This window comes from Rhinoderma darwinii, chromosome 2 (assembly GCF_050947455.1).
Source record: "Rhinoderma darwinii isolate aRhiDar2 chromosome 2, aRhiDar2.hap1, whole genome shotgun sequence".
NCBI classification, from domain to species: Eukaryota; Metazoa; Chordata; class Amphibia; order Anura; family Rhinodermatidae; genus Rhinoderma; species Rhinoderma darwinii.
In genome coordinates this window covers 468,975,923-468,997,591 of record NC_134688.1, presented here as the reverse complement: position 1 = coordinate 468,997,591, position 21,669 = coordinate 468,975,923, and the positions used below count along the sequence as shown (strand labels likewise).

Here is a 21,669-nt window from a genome sequence, read left to right as displayed (position 1 = left end):
AGTGGGGGGCTGATGGTCATTTAACTGTGAGTGGTGGGCTGATGGTCATTACTGTGAGTGGGGGGCTGATAGTCATTACTGTGAGTGGGGGCTGATGGTCATTTTACTGTGAGTGGGGGGCTGATGGTCATTACTGTGAGTGGGGGGCTGATGGTCATTTTACTGTGAGTGGGGGGCTGATGGTCATTTTACTGTGAGTGGGGGGCTGATGGTCATTTTACTGTGAGTGAGGGGCTGATGGTCATTACTGTGAGTGGGGGCTGATGGTCATTTTACTGTGAGTGGGGGGCTGATGGTCATTACTGTGAGTGGGGGGCTGATGGTCGTTACTGTGAATGGGGGGCTGATGGTCATTATACTGTGAGTGGGGGGCTGATAGTCATTACTGTGAGTGGGGGGCTGATGGTCATTACTGTGAGTGGGGGCTGATGGTAATTTTACTGTGAGTGGGGGGCTGATGGTCGTTACTGTGAATGGGGCGCTGATGGTCATTACTGTGAGTGGGGGGCTGATGGTCATTACTGTGAGTGGGGGGCTGATGGTCATTACTGTGAGTGGGGGGCTGATAGTCATTACTGTGAGTGGGGGGGCTGATGGTCATTACTGTGAGTGGGGGGCTGATGGTCATATTACTGTGAATGGGGGGCTGATGGTCGTTACTGTGAATGGGGGGCTGATGGTCATTACTGTGAGTGGGGGGCTGATGGTCATTTTACTGTGAGTGGGGGGCTGATGGTCATTACTGTGAGTGGGGGGCTGATGGTCATTTTACTGTGAGTGGGGGGCTGATGGTCATTTTACTGTGAGTGGGGGGCTGATGGTCATTACTGTGAGTGGGGGGCTGATAGTCATTACTGTGAGTGGGGGGGCTGATGGTCATTACTGTGAGTGGGGGGCTGATGGTCATTACTGTGAGTGGGGGGCTGATGGTCATTTTACTGTGAGTGGGGGGCTGATGGTCATTTAACTGTGAGTGGTGGGCTGATGGTCATTACTGTGAGTGGGGGGCTGATAGTCATTACTGTGAGTGGGGGCTGATGGACATTTTACTGTGAGTGGGGGGCTGATGGTCATTGTACTGTGAGTGGGGGGCTGATGGTTATTATACTGTGAGTGGGGGGCTGATGGTCATTTTACTGTGAGTGGGGGGCTGATAGTCATTACTGTGAGTGGGGGCTGATGGTCATTTTACTGTGAGTGGGGGGCTGATGGTCATTGTACTGTGAGTGGGGGGCTGATGGTCATTTTACTGTGAGTGGGGGGCTGATGGTCATTTTACTGTGAGTGGGGGGCTGATGGTCATTTTACTGTGAGTGGGGGGCTGATGGTCATTTTACTGTGAGTGGGGGGCTGATGGTCATTACTGTGAGTGGGGGGCTGATGGTCATTTTACTGTGAGTGGGGGGCTGATGGTCATTGTACTGTGAGTGGGGGGCTGATGGTCATTTTACTGTGAGTGGGGGGCTGATGGTCATTACTGTGAGTGGGGGGCTGATGGTCATTTTACTGTGAGTGGGGGGCTGATGGTCATTGTACTGTGAGTGGGGGGCTGATGGTCATTTTACTGTGAGTGGGGGGCTGATGGTCATTTTACTGTGAGTGGGGGGCTGATGGTCATTACTGTGAGTGGGGGGGCTGATGGTCATTACTGTGAGTGGGGGGGCTGATGGTCGTTACTGTGAATGGGGGGCTGATGGTCATTACTGTGAGTGGGGGGCTGATAGTCATTACTGTGAGTGGGGGCTGATGGTCATTTTACTGTGAGTGGGGGGCTGATGGTCATTGTACTGTGAGTGGGGGGCTGATGGTTATTATACTGTGAGTGGGGGGCTGATGGTCATTTTACTGTGAGTGGGGGGCTGATAGTCATTACTGTGAGTGGGGGCTGATGGTCATTTTACTGTGAGTGGGGGGCTGATGGTCATTGTACTGTGAGTGGGGGGCTGATGGTCATTTTACTGTGAGTGGGGGGCTGATGGTCATTGTACTGTGAGTGGGGGGCTGATGGTCATTTTACTGTGAGTGGGGGGCTGATGGTCATTTTACTGTGAGTGGGGGGCTGATGGTCATTTTACTGTGAGTGGGGGGCTGATGGTCATTTTACTGTGAGTGGGGGGCTGATGGTCATTACTGTGAGTGGGGGGCTGATGGTCATTTTACTGTGAGTGGGGGGCTGATGGTCATTGTACTGTGAGTGGGGGGCTGATGGTCATTTTACTGTGAGTGGGGGGCTGATGGTCATTACTGTGAGTGGGGGGCTGATGGTCATTTTACTGTGAGTGGGGGGCTGATGGTCATTGTACTGTGAGTGGGGGGCTGATGGTCATTTTACTGTGAGTGGGGGGCTGATGGTCATTTTACTGTGAGTGGGGGGCTGATGGTCATTACTGTGAGTGGGGGGGCTGATGGTCATTACTGTGAGTGGGGGGGCTGATGGTCGTTACTGTGAATGGGGGGCTGATGGTCATTACTGTGAGTGGGGGGCTGATGGTCATTTTACTGTGAGTGGGGGGCTGATGGTCATTATTGTGAGTGGGGGGCTGATGGTCATTACTGTGAGTGGGGGGGCTGATGGTCATTACTGTGAGTGGGGGGCTGATGGTCATTACTGTGAGTGGGGGGCTGATGGTCATTACTGTGAGTGGGGGGCTGATGGTCATTACTGTGAGTGGGGGGCTGATGGTCAGTTTACTGTGAGTGGGGGGCTGATGGTCATATTACTGTGAGTGGGGGGCTGATGGTCATTACTGTGAGTGGGGGGCTGATGGTCATTACTGTGAGTGGGGGGGCTGATGGTCATTACTGTGAGTGGGGGGCTGATGGTCAGTTTACTGTGAGTGGGGGGCTGATGGTCAGTTTACTGTGAGTGGGGGGCTGATGGTCATTTTACTGTGAGTGGGGGGCTGATGGTCATTATACTGTGAGTGGGGGGCTGATGGTCATTTTACTGTGAGTGGGGGCTGATGGTCATTTTTCTGTGAGGGGGGGGGCTGATGGTCTTCAAGTGGTTTCCACCTCTGACCTCCAATTGAAATTAATAGGGGGCAGTAAATTCCTGCGCCGCTCGTTTGGAGCTTTTTTTCCTGCGTCTTTTGCATTCGCTTCAACGGCTTACAAAATACGCTGTGTGAACGTACCCTACGAGTGTAATGCTTGTTTTTAGCCATTTTCTGTCTTTGTCGAAACAATTTTTGATTGGGGTGCCCTTAGGAAATTTCGTTTTTCCAGTGGTGCCATGAGTCCGAAAAGGTCGGGAAACTCTGTACTAGGATGCAGGATCACGCCGGCCGACGCAAGGATCCCGTTATGAAGCAGCTCAGTTCGTCGTGGGAACGGGGCCTAGGTGAGTACAATTATTTATTTTGGGGGCACTGCCTACATGGGGGAGATGTGGGGCTGTATGGCACGATCTACAGGGGGCACTATCTACAAGGGGGGGGCTGTGTTTGACAGCCAGGGGAGGGGGGCATTATACTGTGTGGGTGCTAATAAGCGGACATTATACTGTGCAGGGGTACTACAAGGGGGCAATATACTGTGTGTGGCATTTAGGGGGCATAATACTGTGTGCTTGAAGGGGTTATAATATATTATATTACATAAATATTATTATTATACTGTATGGGGGCACTATATAGGGCATTATACTGTGGGGGCATTATACTTTTTGTACGGGGCATTTTTTTAAAAAATGGGGGTGGGGCGCCGAAAGGTAATTTTGCACGCGGCACCATCAATCCTAAGGCCGTCCTGCCTGCACTGATACATTGTAACAAACTGTCAGGACAGGAGAGATATTTTTTTCTGCTCATGTGAAATTTTTTCAACTTTTCTTCCCACAATTCCAATTTGACTGCGATGGGAGTAAACAAGAATTTTCCCATTCACTGACACTAAGCAGAGATATTGACAATGATGAGCAACTGAAACACAACATATATTAGAAAGTTGTAGAACTTTCAATAATCTTTTGTATAATATTAAATAATATCTAATATATTTTCTGTTTCAGCCCCCTACTATTTTAAAAAGTTCTACTTGCTGTCAGTGAATTGGAACATTCATGCTTACGTCCATGTTATTTTAGAAAAAGCTGGAATACTACTTTAAATTGTAATGCCATTTTAACAATACTTATTTTAACCCCTTCCCGACAGTCACATTTCCTGCTGTTGCCCTTTAAGTCATTTCGTTATCATCAGAAGGTGGGATTACAATGACAAGTAACACCAACCCTGAAGGCAGATAACACAGCATCACCCCACTGACAATAGGTGAAGGGGACAGCTCCCCTCCTCTCCATTCCTGCACAGTGACACAAAGCATGCCCACAACATTCTCCCATGTGAGAGTGTAGTGAGCATGCTTAATGAGTCATATTCTTGGTAATAAAGTATTATGTTCCTGTTAAATCTATCAGCAGGCTATAGGCAAAGTCTAGTGTAAGTGTATAGCGGGGAAGGCTCAGTAATAGTGACAATATGCCCTAAATAAGTCCTTTAAGGGGAATTATAGCCAGAGACATAGAGATATTCCTGCACTTGACTGTTTCCATAGCTCCCATAGAGTTGTATGGAGTGACAGCACACATACTCGACCGGCTTACCATACAAACTCCCCTTCACCTCGATCATATAATTAAGGTGCACAGGGGATCAGGGACCTGCGTTCTATAAATCTGTAGGGGTCCCCGTTGTCAGTGCCATACTAATCTACCATTGGATAAGTGATCAATGTACCTGTTCCAAGGACTCAACCTCTGGGTCCCCTCAGGTACCAGGGCCAGGTGTGATGCCACCTCTGTACCCCCTTTATCTACACCCCTGCACTCAGCCATGTCTTATTTATCTGTTTCTGGTAAAGCTGGGTGACAACCAATATGGCTGCAGCTAAATTTCTCATAAGGTTTGTCACCCAGCTTTCCTAGAATTCTGAATAGCAAGACAACCTTGTTATGCAGTAATGCTTTGCTTGCCCCCAGATCACTACTTGCCTAAATAGACCTGTCAATCAGGAATCTGGAAAAGCTGAGTGACAACCCCGTGACACCTGAAATGGCAGAAACGGCTGAATTTAATTTGTAACAACTTCATAGTCATAGATGAGGACGACTCTTTTTTTTTTTTTTTTTTATTTATTATCGAGTTTGTTCCTGGTAAAATTTCTAGTTAAAAATTAATTTTAAAACATTTATTCAATTTAATATTTTTTATTTTTTTAAAAAATGACATTTCGGTTGTGTTGTTATTTACATACCAAAAAAAATACAGTCTCGGTCTGGGATAACGCAGCATTTCCCCAGCTGGGGCTCATTACACAGTCTTTTAGCCCCGGGGACTGTGCGCGGTGCCCTCTTTCCTGGTGTGAAATAGTCCGCTCTGCCGGGGCAGTCACCCGCCATGTGAGACCCAGGCACCGGTAACCCCTGCGCTCCACAGTTCACACGAGCCATTTCCTGCGCTACTCTGGATTCTCCTAGAGAAATGTCATACAATTTCTGGACCAAAACTGCAAAATATATTTAAAAAAATCACTGATTTAAAAAAAATGTGACTGTATGTGTTTTTCTGGGGAGAATTCAGTTTTACATCTGGTATTGGGGTAGCAGTGGCATCCAGAGCTGTAATCACAGAGGATCAGATACAAGATACTGATATTAAAAAAGCTTTCCCACTAAAATAAAAAGATCTATCTATCTATCTATCTATCTATCTATCTATCTATCTATCTATCTATCTATCTATCTATCTATCTATCTATCTATCTCATATCTATCTATCTATCTATCTCATATCTATCTATCTATCTATCTCATATCTATCTATCTATCTATCTCATATCTATCTATCTATCTATCTATCTATCTATCTATCTATCTATCTATCTATCTATCTATCTATCTATCTATCTATCTATCGATCGATCTATCTATCTATCTATCTATCTATCTATCTATCTATCTATCTATCTATCTATCTATCTATCTATCTAATCTATCTATCTATCTCTATATCTATCTCTATATCTATCTATCTATCTATCTATCTATCTATCTATCTATCTATCTATCTATCTATCTATCTATCTATCTATCTATCTATCTATCTATCTATCTATCTATCTATCTATCTATCTATCTATCTATCTATCTATCTATCTATCTATCTCTATATCTATCTCTATATCTATCTCTATATCTATCTCTATATCTATCTATCTATCTATCTATCTATCTATCTATCTATCTATCTATCTATCTATCTATCTATCTATCTATCTATCTATCTATCTATCTATCTATCTATCTCATATCTATCTATCTATCTATCTCATATCTATCTATCTATCTATCTCATATCTATCTATCTATCTATCTATCTATCTATCTATCTATCTATCTATCTATCTATCTATCTATCTATCTATCTATCTATCTATCTATCTATCTATCTATCTATCTATCTATCTATCTCATATCTATCTATCTATCTATCTATCTATCTATCTATCTATCTATCTATCTATCTATCTATCTATCTCATATCTATCTATCTATCTATCTATCTATCTATCTCATATCTATCTATCTATCTATCTATCTATCTATCTATCTATCTATCTATCTATCTATCTATCTATCTATCTATCTATCTATCTATCTATCTATCTATCTATCTATCTATCTCATATCTATCTATCTATCTATCTCATATCTATCTATCTATCTATCTATCTATCTATCTATCTATCTATCTATCTATCTATCTATCTATCTATCTATCTATCTATCTATCTATCTATCTATCTATCTCATATCTATCTATCTCATATCTATCTATCTATCTATCTATCTATCTATCTATCTATCTATCTATCTATCTATCTATCTATCTATCTAATATCTATCTATCTAATATCTATCTATCTATCTATCTATCTATCTATCTATCTATCTATCTATCTATCTATCTATCTATCTATCTATCTATCTATCTATCTATCTATCTATCTATCTATCTCATATCTATCTATCTATCTATCTCATATCTATCTATCTATCTATCTATCTATCTATCTATCTATCTATCTATCTATCTATCTATCTATCTATCTATCTATCTATCTCATATCTATCTATCTATCTATCTATCTATCTATCTATCTATCTATCTATCTATCTATCTATCTATCTATCTATCTATCTATCTATCTTCTATCTATCTATCTATCTATCTATCTATCTATCTATCTATCTATCTATCTATCTATCTATCTATCTATCTATCTATCTATCTATCTATCTATCTATCTCATATCTATCTATCTATCTCATATCTATCTATCTATCTATCTATCTATCTATCTATCTATCTATCTATCTATCTATCTATCTATCTATCTATCTATCTATCTATCTATCTATCTATCTATCTATCTATCTATCCTTCCATCCAGTTGCCAACATTTGAGGTTGCCACACACTTAGTGTGTGGCGTCTTTGGTGGGTGTGTCTTATGGGGTGTGGCTTATATGTTGGGTGGGCGTGGCTTTCCAGAATTTCTGAATACAAATAAACGAACAAAAATGTCTGCACTAGTTTGGCTGACGACTACTATGGTGGCCAGTATGTCCCTGGTTATCTGGTTGTTTACAGGCAGGTGATGTCTCACCCCAGTGTTGGAATTGCAGCTACACTGCTCATTACTGCTATGTAATCTTTTCAATTCTGCTGCTTCATATAGTAAGTGTTATCTCTCTTCCCAGTGCTGAATTCGGAGCTACACTGCTCATTAGTGCTTTATATTCTCCGCCATGCTGCTGCAGCTTTTAGTATGTTCACACGGCCTATTTTCAGACGTAATTCGGCCGTTTTACGCCTCTAATTACGCCTGTAAAGACTGCTCCATTACGCCTGCAAACATCTGCCCATTGCTTGCAATGGGTTTTACGATGTTCTGTTCAGACGAGGTGTAATTTTACGCGTCGCTGTCAAAAGACCTTTTTGGAGCCGTGTTTCATTGACCCCATTGAAAAACGGATGCAATTACGTCCGTAATGGACGCCGATAAAAACGCGAGTACTTGCAAAAACGTCTGAAATTCAGGAGCTGTTTTCGCCTGAAAACAGCTCGGTAATTTCAGACGTGATTTGTTAAGACGTGTGAACATACCCTTAGTAAGTGTCATATCTCACCCCAGTGCTGGATTCACAGCTGCACTGCTCATTACTGCTGTATAATCTCCATTTTGCTGCTTCATCTCGTAAATGTTATATCTCACCCCAGTGCTGGATTCTCAGCTACACTGCTTATTACTGCTGTATAAAATCCTCCATGCTGCTGCAGCTCCTAGAAAGTGTTATATCTCACCCCAGTTTTGGAATTGCAGCTACACTGTTCAATATTGCTGTATAATATCCTCCATGCTGCTGCAGCGTCTAGTAAGTAATATATGATGTCCTCCATGCTGCTGCTGTATATATATATATATATATATATGTGTATGTATATGTATGTATATGTGTGTGTGTGTGTGTAATAGATAGAGATTGGATAGAAGGATTCTCCTCTTCTATATGTGCACTGTATAGAAGACATTATAGCAGTTAGGCCCCGCCCAGTAGCTCCGAGAAAACGGAGAATTAGATAGAGAGCTTGCAGAGGAGAAAACTGCTAAAAAATGGATACACTTCATATAATGGCCAGAAATAGTGTTATTTCCTATGTACACCCATATGAGAACTCAAAAGTCACCTGACAGGTAAGGTACTGCCCAATAGGTGACTGCCCAATCCCTATTTATTTTGTTCTTTTTAGCTCTGCTCCATTAGGGAATAGCTATGACTGGTGACTCCAGCTCAGCTGCATTGTCTATTGGAGTCTACATCCACCTGTCACATTAGAGTCTCGGGTTACAGCTCTGTCTGTCCCCCATGCTTTACACAGTTTGGCTGCTGTGTATAAGGGTATGTGCACACGTAGTGACCAAAAACGTCTGAAAATCCAGAGCTGTTTTCAAGGGAAAACAGACCCTGCTTTTCAGACGTTTTTTGACCAACTCGCATTTTTCGCGGCGTTTTTCGCGCCGTTTTCGCGGCGTTTTTTACGTCCGTTTTTGGAGCTGTTTTCATTGGAGTCTATGAGAAAACAGCTCCAAAAACGTCCAAAGAAGTGTCCTGCACTTCTTTTGACGAGGCTGTATTTTTACGCGTCGTCGTTTGACAGCTGTCAAACGACGACGCGTAAATGACAGGTCGTCTGCACAGTACGTCGGCAAACCCATTCAAATGAATGGGCAGATGTTTGCCGAAGTATTGTAGCCATATTTTCAGACGTAAAACGAGGCATAATACGCCTCGTATACGTCTGAAATTTGGCCGTGTGAACATACCCTAACAAACAGAAGCTCGGCAGAAATCCAATGCATGTTGAGATGATTTCCATTACTATCAATTAAAATACCAGTGAGAACAGATTATCAGGTCATTGCCACACATAGACAATTTGATATTCTTGATAGTTTACTCCTTTATGCCACGAAAATATGCAAAATTGTATAGACCAGATAGAAAAAAAGATAGCAAAAATATACAGGGTGTGAACTAATATGCAGATCTATTGACCTGATCCAAAATGCAGATATCGCAGTAGGAAAGAGGGACACAGGGATTTGGGTTAAATGTAGGGACTCCTTAATAGGGACACATAAGAGGCATGTCCTTAACGCTGCAAGTAAGTGAGCGGCAGAAGTGCTTGCAACACCCTTGTCTGACCACAGCCTGGGAAATATGTGGCGTCTGACATCAGCGGAGCAGGAATGTCTGGCATCCAGAAAAGCCACTTTTTCCTCAACAACCTCAGATCGCCGCTTCTCACTTCTTACACACCCCGTTTCTTCTTACTCAAATGCAAATGTTGTTTTATAATATCAAAGGTGCTCTCGCCCTGTCCCCGATATCTGAAAGGAATGGAGCTCGTACAGCCGTATGCGTCCAAGAGAAAAATGGCGCAGGTAGCCCAGATATTATACAGTTTACGTCAATAGAAATTGTCCGCTGACATGTCTGTTAATAAATAATTTATGATCATCAAAACTTGACCATTGTACAGGGATGAGCGGCGCTGCATCGACACCGCTTATCTCTTGCTGCATTAGTTTCTACTCAGATTGACTGACATGCAGCGTTCCCTATTTCTTCAGAAGTTGCAGTGTGTATTGTACAGTTCTGTATCCCAGCTGCTGCAGAACATCATAACACACACCCTCAGCTGCTGCAGAACATCATCATAACATTTCTCAGCTTCTGCAGAAAATTACAATACACACCTCAGCTGCTGAAGAACATTATAATACATGGCTAGCTGCTGCAGAACCTCATAATACACCTGAGCTGCTGAAGAACATTATAATACATGGCTAGCTGCTGCAGAACCTCATAATACACACCTGAGCTGCTGAAGAACATTATAATACATGGCTAGCTGCTGCAGAACCTCATAATACACACCTCAGCTGCTGCAGAACCTCATAATACACACCTCAGCTGCAGCAGAACCTCATAATACACACCTCAGCTGCAGCAGAACCTCATAATACACACCTCAGCTGCTGCAAAACCTCATAATACACACCTCAGCTGCAGCAGAACCTCATAATACACACCTCAGCTGCTGGAGAACCTCATAATACACACCTCAGCTGCTGCAGAACCTCATAATACACACCTCAGCTGCTGCAAAACCTCATAATACACATCTCAGCTGCTGCAGAACCTCATAGTATACACCTCAGCTGCAGCAGAACCTCATAGTATACACCTCAGCTGCTGCAGAACCTCATAATACACATCTCAGCTGCTGCAGAACCTCATAATACATATCTCAGCTGCTGCAGAACCTCATAGTATACACCTCAGCTGCAGCAGAACCTCATAATACACATCTCAGCTGCTGCAGAACCTCATAGTATACACCTCAGCTGCTGCAGAACCTCATAGTATACACCTCAGCTGCTGCAGAACCTCATAATACACATCTCAGCTGCTGCAGAACCTCATAATACACATCTCAGCTGCTGCAGAACCTCATAGTATACACCTCAGCTGCAGCAGAACCTCATAATACACACCTCAGCTGCTGCAGACATTCTTAATGAAAAATCTCTCCCTTAGTATTCATTAGAGTCCCTACAGCAGCTGTGTTGTATATTATAGTAATAATGTGCCTCCTACTATAAATTATAAGAATGTTATTATTGGAGTTTCCGGCCTTCTGCTTTTATAGACATACCTCCCAACTTTCAAGTATCGCAAATAGGGGCAATTTTTTCCCCTTTTAAGCCACGCCTCCAATCCCGCCCAATCCCCGCCCATACACACCGGCATTATCCCACACAATATCGTGCTCCAATAGCTGCCACCATGTAGTATAATGCCCACACAGATGCCCCCATACAGTATATTGCCTCATAAGTGCCCCCATACAGTATGATGTAATGCCCCTATAGATTCCTGCATACAGTATAATGGCCCTATAGCTACTACCATACACTATAATTCCCCCTTAGCTGCCACCATACGCTATAATGCCCCCAAAGCTGAACGATATAGTATAATGCCCCATAGTTTCCCTCATACAGTATAATGCCCCATAGCTGCCCCCATACAGTATAATGCCCTCTTAGCTGCCCCTAGTGCCAGTGCCCACATATAAAGTGCCAGTGCCCACATAGTGCCACAGTGCCCATGCAGATAGTGCCACACACAGTGCCCATGTAGATAGTGCCACAGTGTCACCTGTAGATAGTGCCACAGTGCCCATGTAGATAGTGCCAGACCCCCTTAAAGATAGTGCCACCCCCCCTGTAGATAGCGATAACCCCCCCTGTAGCCATTGGGACAACCTCTAGGGGCGGAATCCCCAGCTAGAGCATATGCAATGACGTGGCCATGAATTCTGCTCCTGTAGGAGCCACTGGTATCACTGTCCTTATATGGACAGTGACGTCAGGGATTCCCTTTAGGAGCGGAATCCCCGACCATAGCATCGGAAGCACTCTGGCAGGGGATTCCGCTAAGGAGGAGCCACTGACGTCACTGTCTATACGTGGACAGTGACGTCAAGGGCTTCCCCAGGCTCATCGCTTAAAGTAGCGCTGTGTCCAGTGAGTCCTCTGTACTAATGCTGAAGCAGGGAGCTGAGGGTTCCCTGCTTCAGCATTGGGTTCAACTGTATCTGCGTCCTGAGTACGCAGATACAGTTGACACCGGCCGTCCAGGACAGCGTAACGCCACCCTAAATCGGGGACTGTCCCAGTGAATCCGGGACGGTTGTGAGGTATGCTACATAGTCACGGTCTCCTTGGTGGCTTCAAATATTCTTATAAGTGACAGTAGGGGGCATCCCGTATAAATGACGGCAGTAGTGTAAATAGAGCAGCAGGGGCCCCAAAGTAAAAGTCAAAACAGGGCCCGTGCTGGTGTATACATCAAACCGCACCATCCTGGCACACGGGCCTGGTGCTTTTTGCTTACCGCCACACCTTATAGGCCGCAGCCTAACTACAGCGGGACTCAATTTGCATTTCTACTTATTGGGAGAATAAGAAGCTCTCTCCATTGTAGATTATGGGAGTTACGGAAACAGCTGAGCGTTTCACAAGTCCCATTAACAACATGGGGAGAGTCACGGGCGGCCACCTCTCCCCCTCCTCCCCTCTTCTCTGGAGTGTCGGACCTAAGAGACATTTCTGGTATATCCTGTGGATAAATAAATGTCTCAGGTGGGAACTCCCTTCAAATTAGCAATCTTGGTAAAACTGATGCACTATGTTATTCCTAGTACAGGGCCTGGGGGGCGAAGCGTGACACAGAGATTCAAAGAACACCAAAGAAGGAACCCAGTCATGGCCGGCACATAACACTACAACACTTCTGCCTGAATTGCTCCTATAAGTTGCTTAAAATAATACAGCCCCACAGTGCCCCCATAACCATGCCAGCCACAGATGTCCCCAATAACATTGTCACCTATACAATATCTCCTATAACAGTGCTAGCCACACCATACCCCCATAACAGTGTCAGCCACACATTGTCTTCCATAACAGCGCCAGCCACACATTGTCCCCATAACAGTGCCAGACATACAATGTCTTCCATAATAGTGCCAGCCACACCATTCCCCCAGAACAGTGCCAACCATAAAGTATCTCCCATGAAAGTGCCAGCCTCACAGTGTCTCCCATAATAGTGTCAGCCACACCATACCCCCATAACAGTGCCAGCCACACATTGACCGCCATAACTGTGACAGTCATACTGTGTCTCCCATAACAGTGCCAGTAACACATTGTCTCCATAACAGTGCCAGCCACATATTTACCGCCATAACCGTGACAGTCATACAGTGTCTCCCATAACAGTGCCAGCGACACATTGTCCCCATAACAGTGCAAGCCACACATTGTCCTCATAACAGTGCCATCCATACAATGTCCACCATAATAGTGCCAGCCACACAATTCCCCATAACCATGCCAACCAAACAGTATCCCCTTAAAGTGCCAGCCACACAGTATCCCCATAACAGTGCCAGCCACATAGTGTCCCTATAACAGTGCTAGCCACATATTGACCCAAATTATCCTGTGCCAGCCACACATTGTCCCCTATTATAGTGCCAGCCATAAAGTGTCTCCCATAACCGTGTCAGACACACAATATGCCCCCCAATGTGTGGAGTGCAAGCCAGACAATGTGCACCATAGCAGTGCTTGCCACACATTGACCCTCCATGGTCATGTATGCCACACATTGCTAGCCACACATTGTCCTCCATAACCGGGCCAGACACACATTGACCCCTATAACCGTGCCAGCCATACATTGATTCCCATAACCATGCCAGCCACACATTGTCCTCCATAACAGTGCCAACCACATATTGACTCCGTAACCATGTCAGCTACACTGTGTTCCCCATAACAGTGGCAGCCACACAGAAGATACATGTGAGCAGCCAATAGAGGGCGCTTACATGTATCTTCTATATCCTGCAGATATACCTATGACAGGGGCGTAGCTAGGGGGGCAGGCGGGGCATGTGCCACGGGCGCAACTAAGAGGGAAGGTGGGGGGGGGGCACCAGGGCCACACCGTCCATCTCGGTGGCCTGCTGCCGCTCTGAGGGGGCGGCGGTGCCGCTGAAACCAGCCGCCGCCACCCCCTACTGCAGTATAGGCGATGAATGGTCGGATGGTCGGGTGCATTCCGTGCCCGGCCATTCAGCGCCTTTCAACGACTCAAACGGTGCAATTACTTCTGTGCGCCATTGAAAGGCGCTGATTGATGTGGGCCACTATATACAGGGGGGCTACATGTAGGGCACTATCTACAGGGGTGGCTATATGTGGGCACTATCTACAGGGGTGGCTATATGTGGCACACTATCTATAGGGGGCTGTATGTGGGGCACTATCTACATTGGCTCTATGGGGGTCACTATCTACAGGGGGTTCTATGGGGGGCACTATCTACATGGGGCACGGTGTGTGGGACACAGTGTATGGTGCTACTATAATTAGTGGTGCAGTGTATGGTGCTATTATAATCAGGGAAAGTATGGTGCGATTATAATTTGAGGTACAGTGTATGGTGCTATTATATTTAGGGGCACAGTGTCTGGCACCACAAGAACTTTATTTTGTTTATAGGTGCAGACATTTTTTAAAAGTGAGAAGCTGAAGATATCTGAGTTGCAAACTGCAGAAATGAGCTGTGGCCGGGAGAAGTCATGATAGAGGTCTGGACCAGATGGAGAAGAAAAGAGAAAAAGAACAACTAGAATCTGAGATGTCACCGGTGAGGAACAATGTAAATATTTATTCTGCCTTTAATCAGCACTGTAGTCACTGTATGATCTGCAGCGAGATGATGGGTGGTATGATTTTATTTTTGTGAAACAGCATTTCCCAGCATATCCTTACCATTGTTCAGGCCATGCTGAGAGCTGTATACAATGTGGTGCAAACCTATACAGCAGGGGTTGCACTAAATGGAGCTGTATTTGTGCTGGTGTTGTATTTATATACTGAGCTTTGTTCTGGTGCTGTATATATGTACTAAGTTTTGTTCTGGTACTGCATATATGTATTGAGCTTGGTTCTGGAGCTGTATTTTTGTACTGAGCTTTGTTTTGGTGCTGTATATATGTACTGAGCTTGATTCTGGTGTTGTATTTATGTGCTGAGCTTTGTTATGGTGCTGTATATAAGTAATGAGCCTATTTCTGGTGCTATATATATGTACTGGGCTTGTTCTGGTAATGTATATATGTACTGAGCTTGGTTCTGGTGCTGTATTTATGTACTGAGCTTTATTCTGGTGCTGTATATATGTACTGAGCTTTGTTCTGGTGCTGTATTTATGTACTGAGCTTTGTTCGGGTGCTGTATTTATGTAATGAGCTTTGTTCTGGTGCTGTATATATGTACTGAGCTTTGTTCTGGTGCTGTATTTATGTACTGAGCTTTTTTTCGGGTGCTGTATATATGTACTGAGCTTGGTTCTGGAGTTGTTTTTAACTTTGTTCTGGTGCTGTACATATGAGCTTTGTTTTGGTGCTGTATATATGTACTGTGCTTGGTTCTGGTGCTGTATATATGCACTGAGCTTTGTTCTGGTGCTGTATATATGTAATGGGCTTTGTTCTGGTGCTGTATATATGTACTGGGCTTTGTTCTGGTGCTGTATATATGTACTGAGCTTGGTTCTGGTGCTGTATTTATGTACTGAGCCTGGTTCTGGTGCTGTATTTATGTACTGAGGTTGGTTCTGGTGCTGTATAGATGTACTGAGCTTGGTTCTGGTGCTGTATTTATGTACTGAGCTTTGTTCGGGTGCTGTATATATGTACTGAGCTTGGTTCTGGAGTTGTATGTATCTTTGTTCTGGTACTGTACATATGAGCTTTGTTTTGGTGCTGTATATATGCACTGAGCTTTGTTCTGGAACTGTATATATGTACTGAGCTTTGTTCTGGTGCTGTATATATGTACTGAGCTTTGTTCTGGTGCTGTATTTATGTACTCAGCTTTGTTCTGGTGCTGTATATATGTACTGAGTTTGATTCTGGTGTTGTATTTATGTGCTGAGCTTTGTTATGGTGCTGTATATAAGTAATGAGTCTATTTCTGGTGCTATATATATGTACTGGGCTTGTTCTGGTAATGTATATATGTACTGAGCTTGGTTCTGGTGCTGTATTTATGTACTGAGCTTTATTCTGGTGCTGTATATATGTACTGAGCTTTGTTCTGGTGCTGTATTTATGTACTGAGCTTTGTTCGGGTGCTGTATTTATGTAATGAGCTTTGTTCTGGTGCTGTATATATGTACTGAGCTTTGTTCTGGTGCTGTATTTATGTACTGAGCTTTTTTTCGGGTGCTTTATATATGTACTGAGCTTGGTTCTGGAGTTGTTTTTAACTTTGTTCTGGTGCTGTACATATGAGCTTTGTTTTGGTGCTGTATATATGTACTGTGCTTGGTTCTGGTGCTGTATATATGCACTGAGCTTTGTTCTGGTGCTGTATATATGTAATGGGCTTTGTTCTGGTGCTGTATATATGTACTGGGCTTTGTTCTGGTGCTGTATATATGTACTGAGCTTGGTTCTGGTGCTGTATTTATGTACTGAGCCTGGTTCTGGTGTTGTATTTATGTGCTGATATTTGTTCTGGTGCTGTATATATGTAATGAGCTTGGTTCTGGTGCTGTATTTATGTACTGAGCTTTGTTCGGGTGCTGTATATATGTACTGAGCTTGGGTCTGGAGTTGTTTTTAACTTTGTTCTGGTGCTGTACATATGAGCTTTGTTTTGGTGCTGTATATATTTACTGTGCTTGGTTGTCGTGCTGTATATATGCACTGAGCTTTGTTCTGGTGCTGTATTTATGTACTGAGCTTTGTTCTGGTGCTGTATATATGTACTGAACTGGGTTCTGGTTCTGTATTTATGTACTCAGCTTTGTTCTGGTGATGTATATATGTACTGCGCTTTTTCTGGTGCTGTATATATGTACTTTGCTTTGTTCTGGTGCTGTATATATGTACTGAGCTTGGTGCTGGTGTTGTATTTATGTGCTGAGATTTGTTCTGGTGCTGTATATATGTAATGAGCTTTGTTCTGGTGCTGTATATATGTACTGGGCTTTGTTCTGGTGCTGTATATATGTACTGAGCTTGGTTCTGGTGCTGTATTTATGTACTGAGCCTTGTTCTGGTGCTGTATTTATGTACTGAGGTTGGTTCTGGTGCTGTATAGATGTACTGAGCTTGGTTCTGGTGCTGTATTTTTGCACTGAGCTTTGTTCGGGTGCTGTATATATGTACTGAGCTTGGTTCTGGAGTTGTATGTATCTTTGTTCTGGTGCTGTACATATGAGCTTTGTTTTGGTGCTGTATATATGCACTGAGCTTTGTTCTGGAGCTGTATATATGTACTGAGCTTTGTTCTGGTGCTGTATATATGTACTGAGCTTTGTTCTGGTGCTGTATTTATGTACTCAGCTTTGTTCTGGTGCTGTATATATGTACTGAGCTTTGTTCTGGTGCTGTATATATGTAATGAGCTTGTTCTGATGCTGTATATATGTAATGAGCTTAGTTCTGGTGTTGTATATATAACTATATTGCTTGGAAAATGTACAAATGGCTTTATGCTCGAGTTACATAAAAAAAATTGGAAAAAAAATGACACCTCATTGATTGGTAGAGAAAACAAACATGGCAAGGGGGAAGGAGATGTCGTCAAAGAGGTTGGGGGGGGACGGGGGGGACCAAACAGAATCTTTGTCGTGGGTGTTGAAGGACCTAGCTACGCCTCTGCCTTTGATAAGTGCAGGGAAGAGAGAATGTCTAATGACGTCACTCCGTTCTCTACATTGGAAGGACGAGTCTTCCTGAACCATCAGGACACTGACAAGTATGCAGTACCCCGAGGGTACGAGACTGCAGAGAATGTCAGTGTGGCATATAGCCCCCCGGCCGCAGATTGTGCACCTCGGCTCTAGGGTATGTACAACGCCGGGGCTGATGGTGAATGTGGTGAACAAGCAGCCGTACATGACCCCCAGTGTATCTATGCACAGCAGCTTTCTCATTAGCAGCTGTAGGAGGCATTACCCTCCCCCGACTATTCTCTTCTGTCTTTAACGGTCAAAAAAATGGTGACAAATTATAAAAAAATATATAAAAAAGAAAAGAAAAAGTCTATTATTATACTATTTTTGTCTTCTCAGTGAACTCTGGATCATTCTGTACTGAATTCTTCCTTCCACCTACATATCTACGCAAATACATTTATTTTATGACATGACATTAATTACCATTATTCTCCAGGAGAGAAAAACACGGTATTGCGGGCCGGTCAGTGCGGGAGAATAGGAGTCGGCGATGGCGAGTCACTTTTCTCGTCATTTTTAATTTTGTGTGAAACAGCTAATTCCATGTAGATTGTGCAGCAGGGTCGGGTGAGGTGAGCTGGAAATTCACTGTTCTGCACAGATGGATTAGATTTCAGCCACATTTCTAGGCCCTGATATATATTTTTTTTTTAGCTAATAATATTGTTGTCTTGCTCTTCGGTCTTTTTATACCTTGGAAAGTCTTATCGTTATTTAAAAAGACAGGGACGTGTCTATTCTTCCTCTGTATTGGTGATTGGCATCTGCAGGGGCATATATACTGAGGAGCAAAGTCTTCATAGCAAAATCAAGATAGTGCCCCTGGTTGGCACGGAGAATGGTATAAAGTCTAAGTAAGTTTGTATTATAAAAATCACAATCCTAAGTCGCTCTCTCTTTCCCCTGATTTGTTGGTGTAAAACCATGAGCAGAGGCTCCAGCTCATTGACAGTGACCAGTGTGGTCTACTGAAGTCATAAATCCTAACTCCTAATTTTGGTTGATGTCAGAGCCTCGGACTGTTCTTCTTTGTCTTGTCTCTCCCTTGTACTTTACGCTGCAGCTCTGCTTCTTGGCATTCCACTATTTTGAATCACTAGTGTCATGAAAATGTATACTGTATTTTAACATGAGTCTATATACGTCATGGACCTTTATATAACTTGTCGTATCGTTAAACGGTAACCATTATACTCTATGTGGTACAGATGCGTTAAACGAATGCCTAAGAGTGGCATCCATCACCTATAGACTGTAATGGTATACATTAAACATATACGTCATGAACAGGGTCATAAGAGTTCATGATGAATACATTTAACGGATACCATTAAAGTACATGGTTACGGCTGCAACTTTTAGGCATCAGTCACAGCCTACATTTAATATAGGTTCTGAGCTTTTCCCAGCGTATACGTCAAACGTAGGCCATTACTGTGAACATAATCAGTACCGACAGGTGATGCTTACCTGCTATTTATTTCCCTCACTGCTTGGCTGCATTTTAGCTCAGCTCTATTAGCGAAGAGCAGTGATCTGTGACTACAGCCTAGCTACAGCGCCTACAGGGGGTCTGAGGTAGTCTGAGACACACCCCCTGTCTCATCATTGGGTCAGGCTGCTGTTCTCTCCATCCCAACTGCAGCTCTGCCTCTTCTGATTGGCTGCTGTGTATAAACACGCCCATCACAGGATCAGCAGGAAGTCAGAGCATGGAGAGCTGAATTCTATTATATGATTATAAAGTACAGAAAACTAAACCACCAGCGAGAAAGAGAAAATGATAACGTAATTGCCAAAAAACTACTCCAAGTTAAATTAGCCTTAGGCCGAATTCAGACCACCGTAGTATACGTCAGTTAAAACAAAAGCCTGTATTTCAATCGGGGCATTCGCACGGGCGTTGTTTCAACGGACCGTATGAAGGGTCCGTTGAAAAATAGAACATGTCCTATTTTGTGGCGTTTTCATGGATCCCTCGATAGACTCAAGTCTATGGGGATCCGTGAAAACGGGACACACATGGGGGCAACTCGGATGTGAAAAACGGCCATTTTTCACATCCGAGTTTTCTCACGTTCGTCTGAATTCGGCCTTAGTCAGGGGAGACTGAAGGAGCGCATTAAACGCAACCTAAATACTCCCCTCTACAAGCATACAATCTGTCGTAGACCATTACTTCATTCTTTATTCCAATGCTACCAAACAAGTCACATACTGTCTCCTAAACTTAAATGTTGCCTAATCTTCCCTTACTACCTCTTACAGTGACACAGAATGTGACGGTGCCATATACATCTATTAATAGTGGGAATATAACTACAAAAAAACCTAAAGCACCCTTATTTTTTTGTCCCACCACTGTTACCTATCTTCTGATATGTTATGGAGGCATGTCCATGAACTGGGACCACCACTGTTTGGTACACCACATAATCCGTAGCTTCCATAATACGGAGTGCTCTCAAATTTTCGTATCTCCGAGCCATGTTGTCGTCAGCTCCATTGAGTTCCATGGAGCTGTAAGGTGCATTACAAGATCCTCAAACTCAATGGATATAAAAGAAAGGGGCATATCTACCGAAGTGTGTAGGGACACATTAAGTCTAGGTAAACCATAATTTAGACATCTCCAAGAAGAGATGATGTCATTAACATTAAAGAGGTTGCTAGGTTTAGAAAACCCATTTTCCAATATCCTTTTAGGGAGTTAATGGAGGGGGATCCCCCATTCAGGACCATAATCTATGAGCCAGAGGGAAGAATGGCTACAAAGTGTATCTCTTGCTCTGGAGGACCCGGCATGTCAATAAATTACATGCATAGCTCATTGGTTTAAAAAAGAACTGTGTCATACTTAATTTCCCCTGTGGGGGCGCTGTAGATAAATTGAATACTTATTGCGGGGTTCCACCACAGGTCACAGCTGATCGGTGTGGGTTCCAGCAATGGGACAACATGTGATCAGATTATCTTCAAAGGATCCTTCTAACAAATAGGGCTTTTCCAAAAGGATCCAAACTAGAACATCAGGTAGGAACATTAACAAATGATAATATGCACAGTAATTTCTCAATAACTCATCAAAAAGTACGGCAGGTTTGGACTGAACATATATTAACTAGAACGTACCAATTACAGCTACGCAAAACTTTTAACAATCCCAGACAAGAGCCATCCTCAATTACATCCAGACATCGATACTCCACCAAAGTCTTCTCCGGTTCCTACAATACAGAAGTAGAATGTGATAATGTTAATTTGTTATGTGGATTTTGGAGAATTACATATCACTTATACTAATCATACTTTACGATTGCAGCTCTGGAGTACAAAATATATTATGTCTATGTAAAACTTGTATAATGGTGTTTACATGTTCCGAAATTGCTATTGGCAAATCCAACAAGAAATTTTCAAAGAAAGAAATCCATGCGCCTAAATCTTCATCGAATCCTGAACGTGTGGATATGGCCTACGAGTGCCTGCCATAGTACCCACCACATTGTCCTGCAACAGCACCAGCCACAATGCCCGATAACATTTTTATGTGAAGAGATACTGTGGGTAGATAGAGAGACAGACACAGACAGAGACAGACAGATAGATAGATAGATAGATAGATAGATAGATAGATAGATAGATAGATAGATATGAGATAGATAGATATGAGATAGATAGATAGATAGATAGATAGATATGAGA

General features: G+C 43.3%; 1 protein-coding gene across 1 annotated transcript in view; it reads right to left on the bottom strand.

Annotated features, from left to right (window-relative positions):
- The window catches only part of BCL9 (BCL9 transcription coactivator), a 77,630-nt gene extending 56,443 nt beyond the window's left edge, over positions 1–21,187 (bottom strand). Inside the window, exon 1 of the mRNA XM_075854639.1 lies at positions 21,097–21,187. The gene's annotated coding sequence lies outside the window, so the exon portion shown is untranslated. The remainder of the gene's footprint in view (positions 1–21,096) is intronic.
- Positions 21,188–21,669: the final 482 nt, after the last annotated feature.